The sequence below is a fragment of the Agelaius phoeniceus genome, chromosome 2 (genome assembly GCF_051311805.1).
Source record: "Agelaius phoeniceus isolate bAgePho1 chromosome 2, bAgePho1.hap1, whole genome shotgun sequence".
In the NCBI taxonomy this organism is placed as follows: domain Eukaryota; kingdom Metazoa; phylum Chordata; class Aves; order Passeriformes; family Icteridae; genus Agelaius; species Agelaius phoeniceus.
The window spans coordinates 38984438-39002023 of NC_135266.1; the positions used below are offsets into that span (position 1 = coordinate 38984438).

The 17586-nt window shown below is 36.2% G+C and overlaps 1 protein-coding gene across 3 annotated transcripts in view; it reads left to right on the top strand.

The window, feature by feature from the left end:
* FGF14 (fibroblast growth factor 14) overlaps positions 1–17586 on the top strand; it is a 380035-nt gene that overhangs the window by 221163 nt on the left and 141286 nt on the right. The gene's annotated exons all lie outside the window — the stretch shown is intronic.

Below are 17586 nucleotides of genomic sequence, written 5' to 3' on the forward strand. Positions count from 1 at the left end.
ACATCTTCCCAGTTTTTGTTAGTTAAGTGCCTGCAGTGTTTTAAGAAAGAATGCCAATGAAATATTACGTACAACACAAAGGTAGTGAATCAGATTGTGCTTACTCTTGGACACAAATTGGCTGAACTTAAACTGACCAGGTTCTAAGTCTTCTAGTCATCCAGCATCTTCAAAAAGATTTAACAGGCTTGTACTTGGGGATTTTGGAGAAAACAGCTGTGATGGAGAAAGAGTAATCATCCTATTTAAACTAAGATCAGCTACATGCACAGACTGTGCTATCTTTTTGAAAAGCTAATGCTATAGAGATGATAGAAAACTGCCTGTTTTTCTGGTTCAAGTTTCATCAAAATGTTGTAAACTTAAATTCTATTTGCGGAATCTTTGAATGACACATTGTGATGGTACTCAGCTAGGCATAGTACAGATTATCTAGAGGTAAACGAATCATTTTTGTTAAACAAGATTGCTAGTAGGCAGAGAAATTGTATTGTTTCTATTTCTACACTTTAAAAAGTACTGTGTTGTGTAGTGTTTGAACATTTCACTCAAAAATGCGGAAGGTATTAAAAAGTCATTGTCATTTGATGTAGGTTTTTATGAGATTTTTTCTGTCATAAAGTTCTAATTTCTTCCCTCTTGTTAAAAAGGTACAAGCTGCTTATCAGAGAGATACATAAAACATCAGAGCCATAGCAAAAAAAAAATTATGGGGAAAATGCTTTCTTGAATTTAGTAATCAAAAGGAATAGAGAAAAGCAAATGATGTGTCAAAAACTTGTTTCAAGGAAGATACAATCTTCACTAGACCAATTTTTCTTTGCATTGTTCTGGATTGTTGGTTCACTATTGACTGAGAAGGAACATGCCTTCTCAGTGAATCATTCCTAGTTTCTATGACACCCCTAAGATCTGCACAGTACAGCTACAGCAAAAACAAGTCATATTTTCAAGGTCTGAATAGCTGTGATAATTAGGAAACAAGAGCTGCATTTGTATTCACCGTGATGGTAGGAAAGCTTTTCCATTTCAGTTGAAAACAAGAACAGAACACAGTAAATTCTCAACAGCATAGTGCACTTCTCTTGGTAACAGTACATAAGGGATCAGATCCTGTACATTAACTGATCTGCACAGATCGTGTGTCAAAAAACTAAATGGAAAAGGTAAAATAAATTTTATCTGTCTGATACTCAGTAAAACAGATTTTTTTTTTCTGTGAGAAAAACATGTTATAGTGGATTACTTTAATCCTCAGCATGTTATTGTTTATGGCCTGACCCAACGCCTGTGATCAAGATAATTCTTTTCTTTCTACTGTGAAAATAGAAATAAAGGGATTTTGTGTGATCTCTCTCTGCTTGGTCAATTTAAGAGGAATGTAGTGGGTTGACCCTGGATGGATACTGGGCACCCACCGAGCCCTCTCAGTCACTCCCCTCCACAACTGGACAGGGGAGAGAAAGTATTATAAGAGATTCATGGGTTGAGTTTAGAACCAGAAGACATCATTCCCCAAATACCATCACAGGCAAAACAGACTTGGAGATATTAATTGAATTTATTACTAACAAAATCATAGCAGGACAATGAAAAGTAAGCAGTGGTGGGAGATGGGGAATGGGAGTTATGGTCAGTTCATCACACGTTGTTCCTGCCACTGCTCAGGGAGGGGAGTCCTTACCCTGCTCCAGCGTGGGACTTTTCCCACAAGAAGCCATTCTCCACAAACTTCTTCAACACAACTTCATCCCACAGCCAACAGTTCTCCATGAACTGCTCTGATGTGGATCACTCTTCCATAGGGTGCAGTCTTTCAGGAAAAGGCTGCCCCATCATGGGGCACAGAATCACAAGTCCTAGCAGGAAACTCGTTCCAACATGGGCTCCTCTCTCCATGGATCTGCAGGTCCCAGATGGGGGCCTGCTCCAGCATGGGCTTCTCATGAGTTCACAGCCTCGTCTCCGGCATCCACCTGCTACAGTGTGGGCTCCCCCACAGGCTGCAGGTGGATTTCTGCACTCCCATTGGCAACCATGGGCTGCAGGATCACAGCTGCCTCACCATGGTGTTCACCATGGGCTGCAGGGGAATCTCAGCTCCAGCACCTGGAGCACCTCCTCCCTTTCCTTCTTCGCTGACCTTGGTGTTTGCAGGGCTGTTCCTCTCCTTCTCTCTTCTCAGAGAGCAATTACATCTGCACAATACTTTTTTCCCCTTCTTAAATATTTTATCACTGAGGCATTACTATCATTCCTGATGGGCTCAGCCTTGGCCAGCAGTGGGTCCATCCTGGAGCCAGCTGGCATTGGCTCTGCTGGACATGGGGAAAACTTCTGGCAGCTCCTTACAGAAGCCACCCCTGTGTTTCCCAGCTACTAAAACCTGGCTACACAAACCCAATGCAAGGAAATTCAGACTTTCAGTGGAGGGATTCTTCCCAGACAAGTTGACATTGTCAACGTGGAGCAAAACTACTCCATCATGATGGAAAATGAATCCCCAAAGTATATTTCAATTAAATAATAACTGTATATTGTGGAAAAATATGAAATAAGATGAGAAAGAACTAATTAAGATCTAGAGGTTTTGTACCATTGGTATTTTGAAAAAAAAGTTAATTGCTTTTATTCTGAGGTTCATAACATTATCATTAATTTTCAGGATTACTTTATTGCCTAGACATGACACATATTGAATAGAGCTGTCTGTTTGATAGAAAGTGCATGGGCTACTAAGATGTCAACAATAATGGCACTTTAAAAGTTTCAAAAGGATTAATAATTACTGTCAATTAAGTTCTGTTGAGCTGGGTGCAGAAGGCTTGGGTTTCTTCCTTTTTTTTTTAATGGGATTGTGATTCATCTACGTAATTCAAAAAATCATCTGTCCATGCAGACTAAAATGTTGTTCATTTTAATTTCAAGAGTTTTTCTTGGCCTAGAGTGGAGGGGCCACCACCTCCAGGTTATACTGGTGTACATAATATCTTTATCTTGGCATGTGGATGAATGATATTGTAATGGGAACAGGTGTGGAGCAGTCATTCTTGTACTACTTGCAGTGAAGAGGAACAGTGGTACTTGGGGACTTGTAGAGAGTCCTTGGTAACTCTGCATCACCTAGAAATCTGTGCTAGCAGCAAAGACACCAGTATCCATTTTTTCTGATTTATAAATGAAAAATATATGTTGCAGCATGTCAGTCTTGTATTTGCTGTTTTCTGCATAAAAATTTTTGCAACAATGCTCCTAATGTGGTGAATTAGTTACATATTTTGCTAAGAATAAAAAACCCTTTTTAAGTAACGCGTTCCTATGGGCATAAATAAATACTTAGTAGCAGTTGTGTGGGTGTATTTTCTACCATTTGCTAGATTCTCATAATTTTTCCGTTATATGTAATGAAATAGAGCTCTTAAGAATACTGAAGGGTATGTTTTGAGACTGAATACTTATAGTATGAAGTTCATTTTGAAAAGAAATTCTAGTTCTTCAGTCATCTTGAATTTTTACAGTGTAAAGTAGAAAGATGTCATGGTTTGAATTGCATCAGTACCTGAAAACTGCTGTTCTGGTATAACAAATCAGATTAATAGGAGTCCTATGCTGATGTCTATTTAGCTGCTGATATATACTTTTGTCTGGTTTTCTTTCACCATAGCTTAAAATTTTCTTGCCTTATGCTAAATATATTATGTTTATTTTATAATTTGATTGTTACCTTTAAAATAATTTTTGGCCCACTGCTTCAGACATTTTAGTTTAAAGTTACTATAACAAGTTTGTAAATATGCCCATCCACTTTTTGCCTGCCTTTTTCAAGCTATTTATAATTCTCATTAGCAGTAGTAAGAGAAGAGATTTCTCTTATTAAACTCTGAGATGGGATTCTGGAGATACTGTGAAGAGAAAATTGTTAGTCATGGACTTGATGTCCAAACAAAATAGACATCAGCCAAAAAGAAGAAGCAGGTTTCTTATGCTACTACTTCCCAAGAAAAGAGAATTAGCAGAATATTAGTTTTCCTGAGTTTGAGGCAAGCCTGTAGTGCGTGGGGAAGCAAACTCAAACCATTTTATGATTCTCTCAATCTATGAAATTAACTCCAGTCTAATTCTGCTAATAAAAATAAAAATAATTTTTAAACATTTATATTCATGCTACTGCTTCCTTCATGTTCCAGCCCTGCTGTCTTTTGTGAAGCTGTGTCTGACCTGCCCACCAGTACTGGAGATGACTGACAAACAGATTTATGATTCAGCTTAGCTTCCTTTATCCTCACTAAGGTACAGGGCTGCTTTTTCATGCTCAATAGAGAGAGATTGGCCCTACCAGAAGCTGATCCTTCCTAACAATCTGAGCAGAGTTAGAGGCTTGTCTTAACAGCATTCTTATGGCTTGAGTGTCGTAAATTATCATTTCACAAATCCATTCAAGAAATATGTAGCTCCAAGAGTTCTGCTGGTTTTGTTCATGTGACTTTTAGATAATTTCTTCTGCCTGTGTAAATATGTGTATTAAATTTTCTCTATAAAAAGAGACTAGAAGATGCAATTTTTCTCATTTCAACAGATCGCCTTTTTCCCAAAGAAAAGAACTATGCCCTTTATAATGATATGTAACACAAAGAATTAATGGTCTTCAATATAAGTTAGATTTCTTTACCTTATAAAGAAGAAAATAAAAACTTTATTCTTTTGTCTAAGGAACTCCAAGCTATCATTCTCTTTTCTGGTTAGGAAAGTGGTAATGGTCTTCTTCTTAGACTATGACCTTTCTGAAGTTATCTTGCATATGTTAACCTCCTTTAAAAAGTGAAACTATATATTTAATAGTGAATTTCCTTCTCAGTCTTTTAAAAAATAGCTCATCTCATGTTTAATAAATTGACAGTGTATTTCTTCAAAAATATTAAAAAAACCTTACCCAATAAATAGTCCACTGTAAAATAGGGGAAGCTTGCAGCAATGTAAAAACAACTAACCAACCAACCAACCAACCAATCAAAACCAAAACACAAATGAAAAACCCACCTAGATTTTGTAAAATTGCTGTTTGGGAGTTGTTTTGAGATACCAACCCTGAGAAATGTTGAATCATCAAAGATAACCATACATTTAGTAATTTCTCTAAGGTAACTTCCAGAGTTCTTACTGAGAAATATGAATAATTTAATACTGTGCAACACAGGACTCAAGATTTTGGATTTCTTTTTCAGATTCTTTCTCAAGTTCCCACATTAAATATTCTCAGTTTTAAACATAGGTGTTCTACAAAGCTTTCAAACCTTATGGAACAGGCCTAGAATTTAAAAGTCATTGCATCTTCTCCACTCTCCCTTTGTGACCATCAATACATTTCTTCCATCAAATTTCTGGCCAAGCTACGTGTTGCTGTCTCCTCTGTTTACAAATATCAACCTCTCATGTACTGTCAATTTTTTCTTTTTTTGCTGAAAGCATTTAATTTCAGGGCCAAAAAACCATCGCCGAGGTAGAGATTTGTCTGTATATAAGCACACATGGAAAGCAAATTTTTTTCATATGAAGGAGCCTATCTTTTATGTTCACTGCAGGGAGCAGAACAGAGCTCTCTGGTCTTATGCTCTGGACTTTGAAGGGAGAAATCAGCAGTGGCAGATGCTTGGATGAGTGATCTGGAAAAAAGACTTCATGTGCACTCTTCACATATACCAAATAACCAGATTTGCAAAAGAGAAGCATGACCAAAGAAGTTTGTTATGATAAATATTTGGTAGCACTTAGTTTATTTCTAAGAGTAAAATAATACTGATTTTATACTTGTGATACAGTTGTATTGTTCTCTGGATTAGAGGAGAATTCAGAAGAGTTACTGAAATGTCAAAATGTAGACATAAGGGAGGCCTGTGTTTGAAAGAATTCTTGCTTCTGTATTTGTCCAGACTGGATCATGGTCAGTATATACCCAGTTTTTGCTGTTCCTCTGAGTTCTTACCTTATTTATTTGGGTAAATAACTGTGATTACATTATTTCAATTTGACCCACAGAGTATGGAATGTTAAACATGCTTATTAAATGTATTGGAGTCAAATGATTTACCATGGAAACTGAGGGTTTCCCAGTCTTCATGCAATATTCTGGGATCACATCTTACCAATAATGGAGTTCATTTTGCTATCTGCTTAGTATCAATGAATTTTAGTGAAGCAAAGGAGCTGAGATGGGGTATGTGGTTTTTAAAGCATGATTCAGCTTAGCTCCCTTCTTGAAAAAAAATTGAAGACTAAACATTCTCTATCAAAGGTAAAAGGACAACTGGTCAGCTTTGTAACTCAATCATTCTTCACACTGTTGCTTATCCCCTTCTTTAATTATTATCAATATCACATGACTGAATTTACAGAAGTTCTGAGTGGAACTCTGCAAAGTCAGTAAGAGCTGGGGCAGTCAGCTTTCTAAAAATAACTGGCCTGATTTTTATACTTTAGAGGAATTTTCACTCAAGCAAAAAAAATTGTCACTGCCAGATGGTGATGGAAACATTACTACAGCAAGTGAATGTTAACAAAGATGCACTCAGCAAAGCAAATTGTTGCCATAGCAACAAGATGCTAAGCATTTTCAAATAAATAAATAAAATTAGACAATATTATTTAGATAGCACAATAGGTAAAACACAAAAAATTTTACATTATTTTTTCCTTTTGGAAATAGAGATCGTTTTCCTGCATTTTGCTTAAGACTTTGTTACAACACTTTCTTGCTGACTAGGTGTCTTTCTTTCAACCTAAATAACCTTCTCATCTGAATTCATTTTTATTCCAGAACAAATTCTGTTATTTAGTCCCTTTCCTCTCTGCATTCTTCCAACACATTTTTACAGCTAAACAGTCTATAGGATTTGCAAACACCTCTATTTGGGTTTGATAGGAGGATATGAAAAGCAGCAAAATATTAGTGTTGTAAGAGCTTCTCAGTGGCCTCAGCCAGTGACTGCCCTCCCACTGCGCTAGTACCACACAGAATTTCATAGAAATGTGACTAATTAAAGGGTCTCGAATTTGTTGATTTGGTCCACCAAAAGGAGGGCCAAATGAAACCTTGGAGGAGGGAAGAGTTTTCAGTGCACAAGAACGTTAATGCAGGCGTACTTTAAAAAAAGGAAATAGTAGTGATGTGTTTGTCACGCACATGGCCAATGATAACCCCTTTAGTACTGGAGGGGTGGGCTGTGGTATTTGTGTTTTTCCTCAAAGTCTTGTAAAAGTTGTTTAAGCCACACTGAAATTTGCAGAACATTGACAAACCCCCAGTAGAGAAAGGGGAAAATGCACCTCTTCCTTTCTTAATCATCATATGCCACTTCTTTAAATGAAAATTGCAATCCACTAGATCAAGAACACAACAGGCTAAGACTAATGTGGCAGGATTTTAGAGGTAAGAGATTTTTCATCTTTAGAAATGAGAGGAAATGGAGCTTCTCTTGGCTCAGTGGAGCCATTTCTTGGTGTTTTTGAAAAGTGTCCTGACAAAGGCATGAAAATGTAGAGATTTGGCATGGGGTGGTCCTTGAACTGGTTTGACAATTGTTGGTTCAGGTAGGAAGTGTGGCAATTCTGTTGCTGTTGGGACCAAATAATTTTCTGTTTAATTTGTTTTCCACCAGTCTGAACATATGGAATATTGGTGTTGCTCCCATAGTTAGGCTCTCTTTCCTGCAGGACCACACTGTGTGTTGTATTGGCACCATCTGTCTCTATTTTAAATATTTAGATTAATGGTCTAACACTAATGCAATATCTCAAACTATTAATTGCTCTTGATGTGTAGAGAAAGACAAAGAAAAAATTATTTCCTCCAGAAAAACTTGCTCTAATTTGATTTTTCACTTAAAATATTTTTTAGATCAGGGCCAAATAATCTGATGCACTTGGAGCTAGCAAAGTGTTCAGACGTGAATAATCCATGAATATACATAATAAATCATACTTAATTACATTTTGATGTCTGGATAGAGTCCAGTATGTTTTGTCAAGTCTCACAGGGAAACTGCACAGGCTATTTATGCATCATTTCATAAATTGTTTCACCACCAGGCCTCATTCTGTTCTTCAGGCATGTTTTAAAGTTGACATCACTTGTTAAGACTAGCACTACTTTAGAGGAAACATGAATTTCTATATAAAAGCACCAAAGAATAATCCAATGAAGCTTCACTCCATATATCAAAATATTCCCTTCCTTCTTGGATTTGTCTTTCCTTTCAATGTAATAAATTTAATCCATTAAGAACCTGTTGATATTTAATATGTTGCATTTGATTATCTTAAATGTAACCTCTAAGCTTCTTTATGGAAGTGCAGGTACAAAATTTGCTAATAATTTTTCATCTGTGGGATATCAGCATCATATCTCAAGTGAATGTGGTACTTGACTGTTGGAATTTGTTAGCACTTAAGAATCATAATGCGTAGTTGTCCTGAAGAATTGATTTGTCATCTGTCTGCAGTGTGCACCCACATACACATTTTTTAAAATATGTAATGCAGTTCATTAATGATATGCAAACCTATTCTGGCTTTTTTGCTTTCTCCTGTGCTTGCTTGGTCATTATTTGGGATGCAGCCTACAAACATTTGACCTTTAATCCCTTTTCTTGTCTTCTTTGCAATAGTAAGTACCTCGTTTTCTGTGGTTGCATAAATAGGTGAAGTTAAATATTTAATTATATTCCCAGCTAGGGCAAGAGTAAAATCCAGAGGAAGCAAGGCAATTAGTTTTTTTAAAGACTATAAGTCATGATATATAAACACATTGCTACTTTAGCCATTTACTAAATTCATTTATCTCATGCAGAAATGTGTGAGAATATATTTGTCTTAGCCTAAAAATCAGAAATTCTTTTCAGACACTAATTGGCATGAATATTGGGTTATTATGACATGCATACTTAGTCTTGCTAAGATAATGCTTTGGCTTAGTAAAAAAATATTCTCTTCTTACACATGTAGCTTTCTTCACTGCAAGAGACAACAAATTAATTCAGTTTTATTTGTCATGCAGGCCTGAAATCCCAAACAAATTTAATAAGGTAAATCTGACTGAACCAGTATCAGGAGGGTTTTGGAAATGGATGCTAGAGCATGAAAATGGTATTTTTCTTTTTGATCATTGGCCATAAATCTACATTGGTATTAGGTAAATATTGCTGCTGACTCCAAACTGTGTGCAGTCTTGAAAAAGATTTCTCCCCTGAAGTACTTAGACATCCATGTCATAAGTACAGCCATTTCTTGGGCTAATTACTTCCTTCAGTGGGCTCCTGATCTCCAAAAATATTTGGTTTCTTAACTGAGGCATAGCAGTCCTTATAGCTCGAGGCTCTCCTCCCTTTGCCATTGATTGATATTGGCAGAGCATTGCTGAAAGCCTCAACTGTTTATGCCATTTTCCCACAGCCAGTATTTTTGTGTCCCTCATGAAATAAATTATTTCTAACACAGTTTGATACCACATTTTTGAACCTGTTTGAAGAGAGTTCGTTTAGTTGTGCTCTGATGGAAACTTTTTGGTGTTTACACAGTATAGGTGATTTTCTGTTTGGTGTTATGAACGTGATTAAAATTATTTGCAATGAAAATTAAATTTCATCCATCACAAATTGCCAAAGTTGGATTGCATTATCTAAAATTATTACTTAAAACCACAGTTTTACCACTTTGGAGTAAAAAAAAGTTGAAACTGGGAAAATGGTGATTGGTAATATATAGATATAAGGTATATAGATATTTGAAGGCCCTAGAAAGTATATGATCTGCAGGAGACTTGCATCAGCAACAGCTTTGGTGGTAACAAGGATGGTGGAAGAAGAAGAAAGGTGAGAAAGCAGGCTTATCTTCTTTGTTGGGAGGAACTTAGACTTTTAAATAACATGGGTAGGTGCCATCAGAGTCATTTTTATAGATATTTTTAACTTCAGCAATAGATTTTAATTTGTGTTTTACCAGACAGCGTTCTCACAATTTGTTTGATAAATACCAACTGTTTAATTTCATTCGCATGGAAGATTCCATAAAATTTACTTTTGTGAAAGGAATATAGATCATATGAATATCTATATTCATCCTGTTTCTATTAAAAAAAAGAAAGAGAATATATTTTTGTTAAATGATGAAATTTATGTGACAGCTTGTGATTTTTCTTTTATTGCATGTGCTTTTGCTAATGAAAAAACAAGACACTGCGTTGTTATTTTTGTGGTTCTGTTTTGACTGCAGTTGCTCAAATGTAACATTATCAAAGTCTTACTAAGTGGTAGAGGTTTAACCTAAAATATTTGTGCATGAAAGTAGTCCTCACTTTCTCTCAAAATATGAAACATGAGGTGATAGCCTGACTGCTCTGAATTGAAAGAAAAATTACATTTGCCTTCTTGTGACATCACTGGCTTTATTTTGTGTCCTCCGGCTCATTATAGGTACTTAAGCTTTCAAAATGTTAGAAAAGTTCATTTCCTGAAGAAAAGTGTCTCCTTGCAGTGTTCTGGGAGTACTGACTGCATCTTCATCATCATCCTCCTTGTTGCTCACCCCCACCCTGTGTCTAACAGACAACTTTGCTCCCTTTCTTGGGATCCTGGGGACCATCCTGGGCTTGGACAGCTCTGCCAGTGTTGCTGTGAATAAAGGAGGCACTGAGCAAACCACTTAGGCACACAGTTTGTAGTTTTGGCCCAGCTAGAATTTTGACCTACTAGAATTTGAGCTGACTAGCTCTTGCAGTGTAAAGATGCATGGGAAAATCAGCCTGAAATCCCAAGTTTCAGCACTGAGTCCTGCTGGGAGTTCCTCTGTTTGCCAAGCTGACTTTGTTTATGTTTGTATCCCATCATTTTTAAGTGTGGGGCCAGATCCAAACATTTAGGCATTTGATAGTCCAGTGTCAAAGAGCATGCAGAACTTGGATTAGTTAAAAATTTTAATAACTTAGGATTTGGAACTAATGTCTAGTGCTTCACAAAAGACAACAGACTTCTGGTAAATGAGTCAAATATTTCCATTTGTCTTCTCTGCATGAAGTTCTTCATTACAGAGTATTTCTGCTTACATAGTTTCATTAAAGTAATGCAATAATAGCTCAAGGTTGCAAACTGTTGGAAGTCTCATGAGTTTTAAAATCCCAGAGAATATAGCTATTTTTTTTTCTTTACTTATTTTTTCTTCTTTCTTCATATTCTTGAAGGTTTTTTCTTTCATTTCTTGGGCATTTTTGTCTTTGTTTATTTTTAAGAATTTTACTCAACGGGAGTCAAATATATTAGACTCCACTCTTAGGCATGCACATGCCAGCATCTTCAGTTCTCTTACCCCAGTTTTCAAACAACCCAGTCATTCTAAAAAAGTGTCTTACATTTACATTATTCCATATCTTAGACTGTAAAAAATTATTATGAGGTCAAGATTCCAACCATATTCAAAACTTTTAAATAAAGACTTTATTCATTTCTTGCTGACCTTTAAAATTGTGTGCTTAGTGAATTAAATAGAAAAAGTTCTTCACTATCAGAGGAACAGTTTGATGCTGAGTGTTCTTTAAAATAATCTCATTTACATCAGTGACTAAATGTGGCCTTTTTTTCTGCTCAATTCAATTAAGTATTTTGAGCTGAAATAATTCCATATTTAATGGAAAAGTCATGGTAGCTGTCTTTCAAAATGCCTTTCATATTTGCAAAATAAAAGTAATACCAGAAAGATACTAGTTTCTAATATTAAAACCATATTTAGCAATTTAGAAAAGAAAATACTAACATTTAAACTTCAAATAATTCTGAGTGTGTGATGTATTTTTTATATCAGATATCTTTTTGAAAAAAGTATAGAAACACTCTGCAGTCTCATTTACTCAGTAAAAACAGAGCTACTTTAGAATATCAGGTCTCCTGCAAAGTTATCAAGTGAGGTTTGATAATCATAGAGGAAAATATCTGAATTAGTATGTTATTTCTATTGCTGTTAGTATCTTATTTCTATTTCTATTGTTTTCTCTCAGATCACTCCCTACCTAGGTGCACTGGGCAGAAGATTTAAATTTTCATCAGTTTGGTTATATGAATTTTGAGTTTTGGTAATTATCTTCAAATGTCTATATGCATGTGCATATAGTATGTATTTTACAGCAAAAAGCTTCAATTGTTCTCTAAATAATTGTATTTAAATACCAGATAGAAAACCCCTTTCAATTTGAGATTTACTGTTCTTTGATTTGAAATGTCAGTGAGGATGTTTTCATTGTGCCTTTTAAAGATATTTCACTTTAAAAGTATCTGCATTTAGCCTGTACCAAGATTTTATTTTTGCTTATAGTGCCCTCACCTGTAACTTAGGGCCAACTGCAGAACTTCAGTAGTAAAAATAGCTATTTTTTCTTTGAATCATAGCTTGTCTTGTTTTGACAGTCAGAAACAGCTAATGTGTTCCCACTGACTTGTAGTAGTTTGCAATATTACACTTGAAACATTACTGTGGTTTTTACTGTACCCTGAACACAGCTTACTTTTGTCAAACTGCAGTTGTGTATTTTACTCTAGAATGGAACCTGCAAACCCTAATGAAACAATTAATTCATATTTTAATTTCAAATACTGTCCTTAATTTAGTCTTTTTATCAAGTTGTGGGATACAATAGATCAAAATAGAAAGAAAGGGTAGGGGGGTAGGAGGAAAAAAAACAACAGTGTAGTTGTGTTTTTCCAGCTTGGAGAAAAAAAACAACAGTGTAGTTGTGTTTTTCCAGCTTCTTTATTTTTCCTATTCTCACTTCTATCACTTTCCCAAGTAAAATCTCTCTTCGGAGCTCACAAGAATGATAAGCACACCTTTCATTAACATACTTCATTTAGGCAACTTTTCAGAAACAAAGAAAACTAGGAAGAATAACCAATTAAGCCTGAATAATTTAATCTGGATTTTTTAAAATGTGAGATCATATGGAACAATTCTAATAGTGCTCATTTATATCTGAACACAGACTTAAGTGGATAGGCCTGTAGTATGTAAAACAGGCCCAGTTTCCTCTTTGTCAGGTCATGTTTGGTACACAGACAAATACAGCATGGGACACTTCACTTGGCATGGTGACTCCCAGTTTGGTACACAAATGCAAGGTGATAGGTGATAGAGTACAGATTTTTTTTTAATTCCAGATCTGGGTTGCAATAGCTTTTCTTTGATAGGGAAATTTGAATCCTGGGTTCCCAGGATTCCTTTTCTGGGGGAACTTTTCTCCCTACACAGATTTTCCAGGGTATGGGTCTCCAGCACCCATGTTGCCAATCAGGCTACAGAAGCAACTGGGGGCACAGTTGTGGAATGCCAGGTGACAATAAAAAAAAAGTCTTGCCTTGTTCTTTTTCAAGAGGAAAATTCGTCATACAAAAAATTCAGGCTTTTGGTCTGATGAGAAATGGTGTAAGGTGAGAAGTGGTGTAATGAGGACTGAGCCTACAGATCAATCACTGGAATTAAAAAAAATCAGATTTCTGCAAAATTTGCAGACAGATTTCTTTGAGCATGTTTTCCAGTCAAGGTCTGACTGTAATTTAGGGATACTCTTGACTAACTCTTTCTCTGAAGCTGAAAACTATATCCTGTAAATCAAAGATTGTTCCCTTGCATACCTGCACATTCATTCTCTTTCCCCCTCCTTCGCCTCTATACAAAATCACCCTTCCATTCATTTTGTTCACACTAAACTTAATATTTCACTTACAAATTTCTTCCCTGTCAGCAGTGGAGTGCATAAGCTCTTCTTGTGCCCGGTTAGACAATAAAATGTTGTGATTAAGGACAAATATCTGATCTTCATGCAGATACATTTCAGAGAGACATTTCAGGGACATGGAAGAATGGCTGTGTGGATTATTATATGCATTGCTTCCTGTCTGCTGTATATATGAGTATGAATATTTATGCATGGTTACTCTTCCCATCTGATACCTCTGTGTCTTGGGCCAGGACCCCACTGTGCTGAGGCTGCTTCAAACAGTCTTTCTGTGTCTGAAAGCCAAAATTAATGGGATATGTGGGATCACAGCCAATCTAAATTTAGTTTTCACCATATGTATTCCACTGCCACAAATAATAATTTAAATTACCTCCCCCGCCCCCTCTTTTTTTTTAGGGTTTTTTTTTTGGCTTCTATTTGTAGCTTTGTTCTGCTTCCTTGTTCTCACACATTAACATGGTACCATAGCTGGACAACAAAAAGTGAAGACATATTTTTTAAAGAATTTTCAAAGTCTTTTTTCAATTTCTTTCTCAAAAATTTTAAAGTTTTTTCAATAAATAAATAATATTTATAAACATATTTTGCTGAACTTAGGCTGTTCGAAAGATTTCTTAACATCTTCCTTATGAGCTAATTTATATAGGCAACTATTCCATTGAATATCAGTTGTTATGGCTATCTTCCTCAGTGTTCATTCCAGTCATTCTTATTTAAATTTTCAAAACATGAGGTTATTTTAAAAATTATTTATAAGCTGCTGACTACTAGTTTATGTATGATTTATTTATGAAACACTGGGAATTTGTATGAGTACATCAAAAGGGCTCAGTGATTTTTACTGTCCTGTAGCATGACTGACATTATTAACCTTGGGCAAGGATTTTGGGTTGGTCTTCCAAATTGGAGATTATCAGCCTTTGCAAGTGTTGGTGGGTAGATTGTTACCCTAAAAGCATTGCCTCAGGAGCCTGCCTTTGAAAGCCTTGGTCTCAGCTGAGAAGCTCAAAACTGGGGTGATAAACACATGGCCATTTCCTAGGAAGTGAGCTTCCTGTTTATGTGATGGAAGAGTTTAGGAGTTTCTTCAGGAACTTCCTTTAAATTGCTTTAGAAATTATTGACCAGAGCAATCTGAGTGTGATTTCTGTCCAAAATACATTTTTAAAAATGAAATTAATTTGCAAGCATCCAGCATCTTTTTGCCCTACTTTTATTTATACTACTTAAGACAAATTCAGTCCTACTACTTTATACCAGGCTGGTTTTTGGGGTCCAGGCATTTAAAATCACACCTTTTTTGAGGAGATGCCACAAATTTTCTCATCATTGAAGCCTTTCCTTATAAAGGACAGTTATTTCACCATATGTAACTTTCGGACACAAATTTCTAATGGTTTTCATTAAACTGTGTAACGTGCCCTGATCCACCACAACAGAAAAGCAGAAACCATGTATAATGCATGGTTTTCTTCTCTTATATTTCCTGTTGCACAAATAAATTTTCAAGCTTACATAGCAAGCAGCTCTTCCCCAACTGCCTCAACAGAGATAAACATTTTTAAACACATTCAAAATAAATTTGGAGTACTGTAATTGGCAGCTATTTTGGGTCTGATCTATCAAAATCATTGACATTTTGCTATTGATTCCATGAAAAGTCACTTCATTAGTACTATCACTGTAATAAAAATAAGCATTTGCTATGAAGTGGGCTGAAATGAAAGAGGTTTTCAACATTATAACAAATAGAAATATGCAGTTTCTGTGTCTCACGCACCCCACTCATTGAATGTGCATGTTTGAAATAATTGGGGAAACAGGTCAGTGAACAATTTTACACAATCATAGAATCATGAAGGTTGGCAAAGACCTCCAAGATCATCAAGTTCAATCTCTGACTGAACCCCACCACATCAACTACACCACAGAACTAAGGGACGTGTCCAGTAGTTTCTTGAATCCTTCCAGGGATGCTGCCTCCATCACTTTCCTCGGCAGGCCATTGCAATGCTTCCTTTCAGTGCAGAAATTCTTCCTGATGTACAACCTGAACCTGCTGTGGCGCAGCTCGAGGCCATTTCTTCTTGTCCTGTCACTTGTGGCTTTGGAGAGGATGCCAAACCCCACCTTTCTACAACCTCCTATAAATTATCTGAATTCACAAGTAGGTTAATAAAGCCACTAAAGTTCATTTGCTACACAGGGAAAGCTAAGATAGGACCACAGAACCACAGATCTTTGCAGGACTTGTCCCATGGAATGACAGTTTATGTGTCAAGTATCAGAGGTCAAACCTTAAAAGCCCTGTACTGCAGAAGTCATGACCAAGACTTGGGTCAGACTGCTCTATATTTGCTTAGATAGCTGAGATCTCATACAGGTTAAATCAAAATAATTTGCTTTAACATTTATTCTATAGCTTTGTGTTCTAAAGGTAACTTAGTAGCTGATCTAGTAATCACAATGCTGAACTACAGAAGAACATTTGTGAACATAATACAGTAGTCTGAAAATTCCATGTGTCCACAGCATCTCCCTTCTATCAATATAGAGAGTGTTTAAATCATTGTATAGTCCTGGCATTGACTTTGATATTGCCCTAATATTTGCATGAGATACTGTCTCTTTACAAAAAAACCTTAGGAATATTCATTAAAGTAGCTTTCCATTGATTTAAAAAAATGCAACTCAATTATGAAGTCCTTGTGATGGAGTATTACAGTCACAGACTTCCAGTAGCAGTAACACTTCTGCTAACAGTTGCCAGACTAACTTCAGAAGTTTGGGCATGCAAGGCAACCACCTCTTACAGAGCACTAGACCTTTTAAGAAAATATACCAAGCTTTTATAAAACCATTAATCTGGGAGGACTTGGGTTCTTTGTGGTCTCACATTCATCTTCTCTGCCCTCCAGCACTGTGACTACATGGGGAGCAGGATCAGCATGAATGTCCTGCAGGGTGACCTGCTAAAACTAATGCCATTTTTTCTATTGGGTGTGTGAGCTGCTTTACTCCCCTTAAAGCTGTTGGTCACTCAAAGAGGGAAGCAGTGCACTAAGGGAGCTTGAGACTAGTGGGTAAATGAAAACTGCAAATGAGACTGCATTTTGTTCAGGAACTGAATATCTATCTAAATAGACACAGAGCAAGTGCAAAGAGAAATGTGCTCTTGGCTAAGACCTTTCATCGCCACAGAATGACCACATCTTCTGTGACCAGGAAGTTGCATTTCTATACCTCTAATCACTTTCAAAACAAGGGATGGATCCCTATTCTTGGCTCTTTATTGCTGAGCTCTGCCTCTTCCAGAGATTCAAAGCTGAGGATAAGTTGCATAAGAGGAGAGAAGTTGTCTGAACATATTCAGTGTCTTGGTGGGAACATTCACTGACTAATCATTGACATTTCTTTTGTGCATCTTGCTGACATCAACATGGCAATTAATTTTGCTTCTACTGCACCATTATATGCAAGAAGTGAGGAATGGCTAGATGTTCCCAAATTGCCTGTCAATGTTTAATTTGTAGCTCTTGGGTTTTTAATGGTTAAGACACCTGCTATGAATCTTTCTCATTAAATGGCTTCTAGCACAGGCACCTGACAATATTCCTTGAATTTACACCTTTTGCTTTTAGGCTATGTCAAAAAAAGAAAAAAAAAGATTTGCTGGTTTTCTGCTAACTAGAATATAATCCTTTTGTATGCTAATATATTAAATTCTTCATTCAGATAAAATTTTGTTTGAACCAGAGGAACAACACCTTTCCACAGCAACAGGGGAATAATGTCAATTAGACAATAATTAAGAA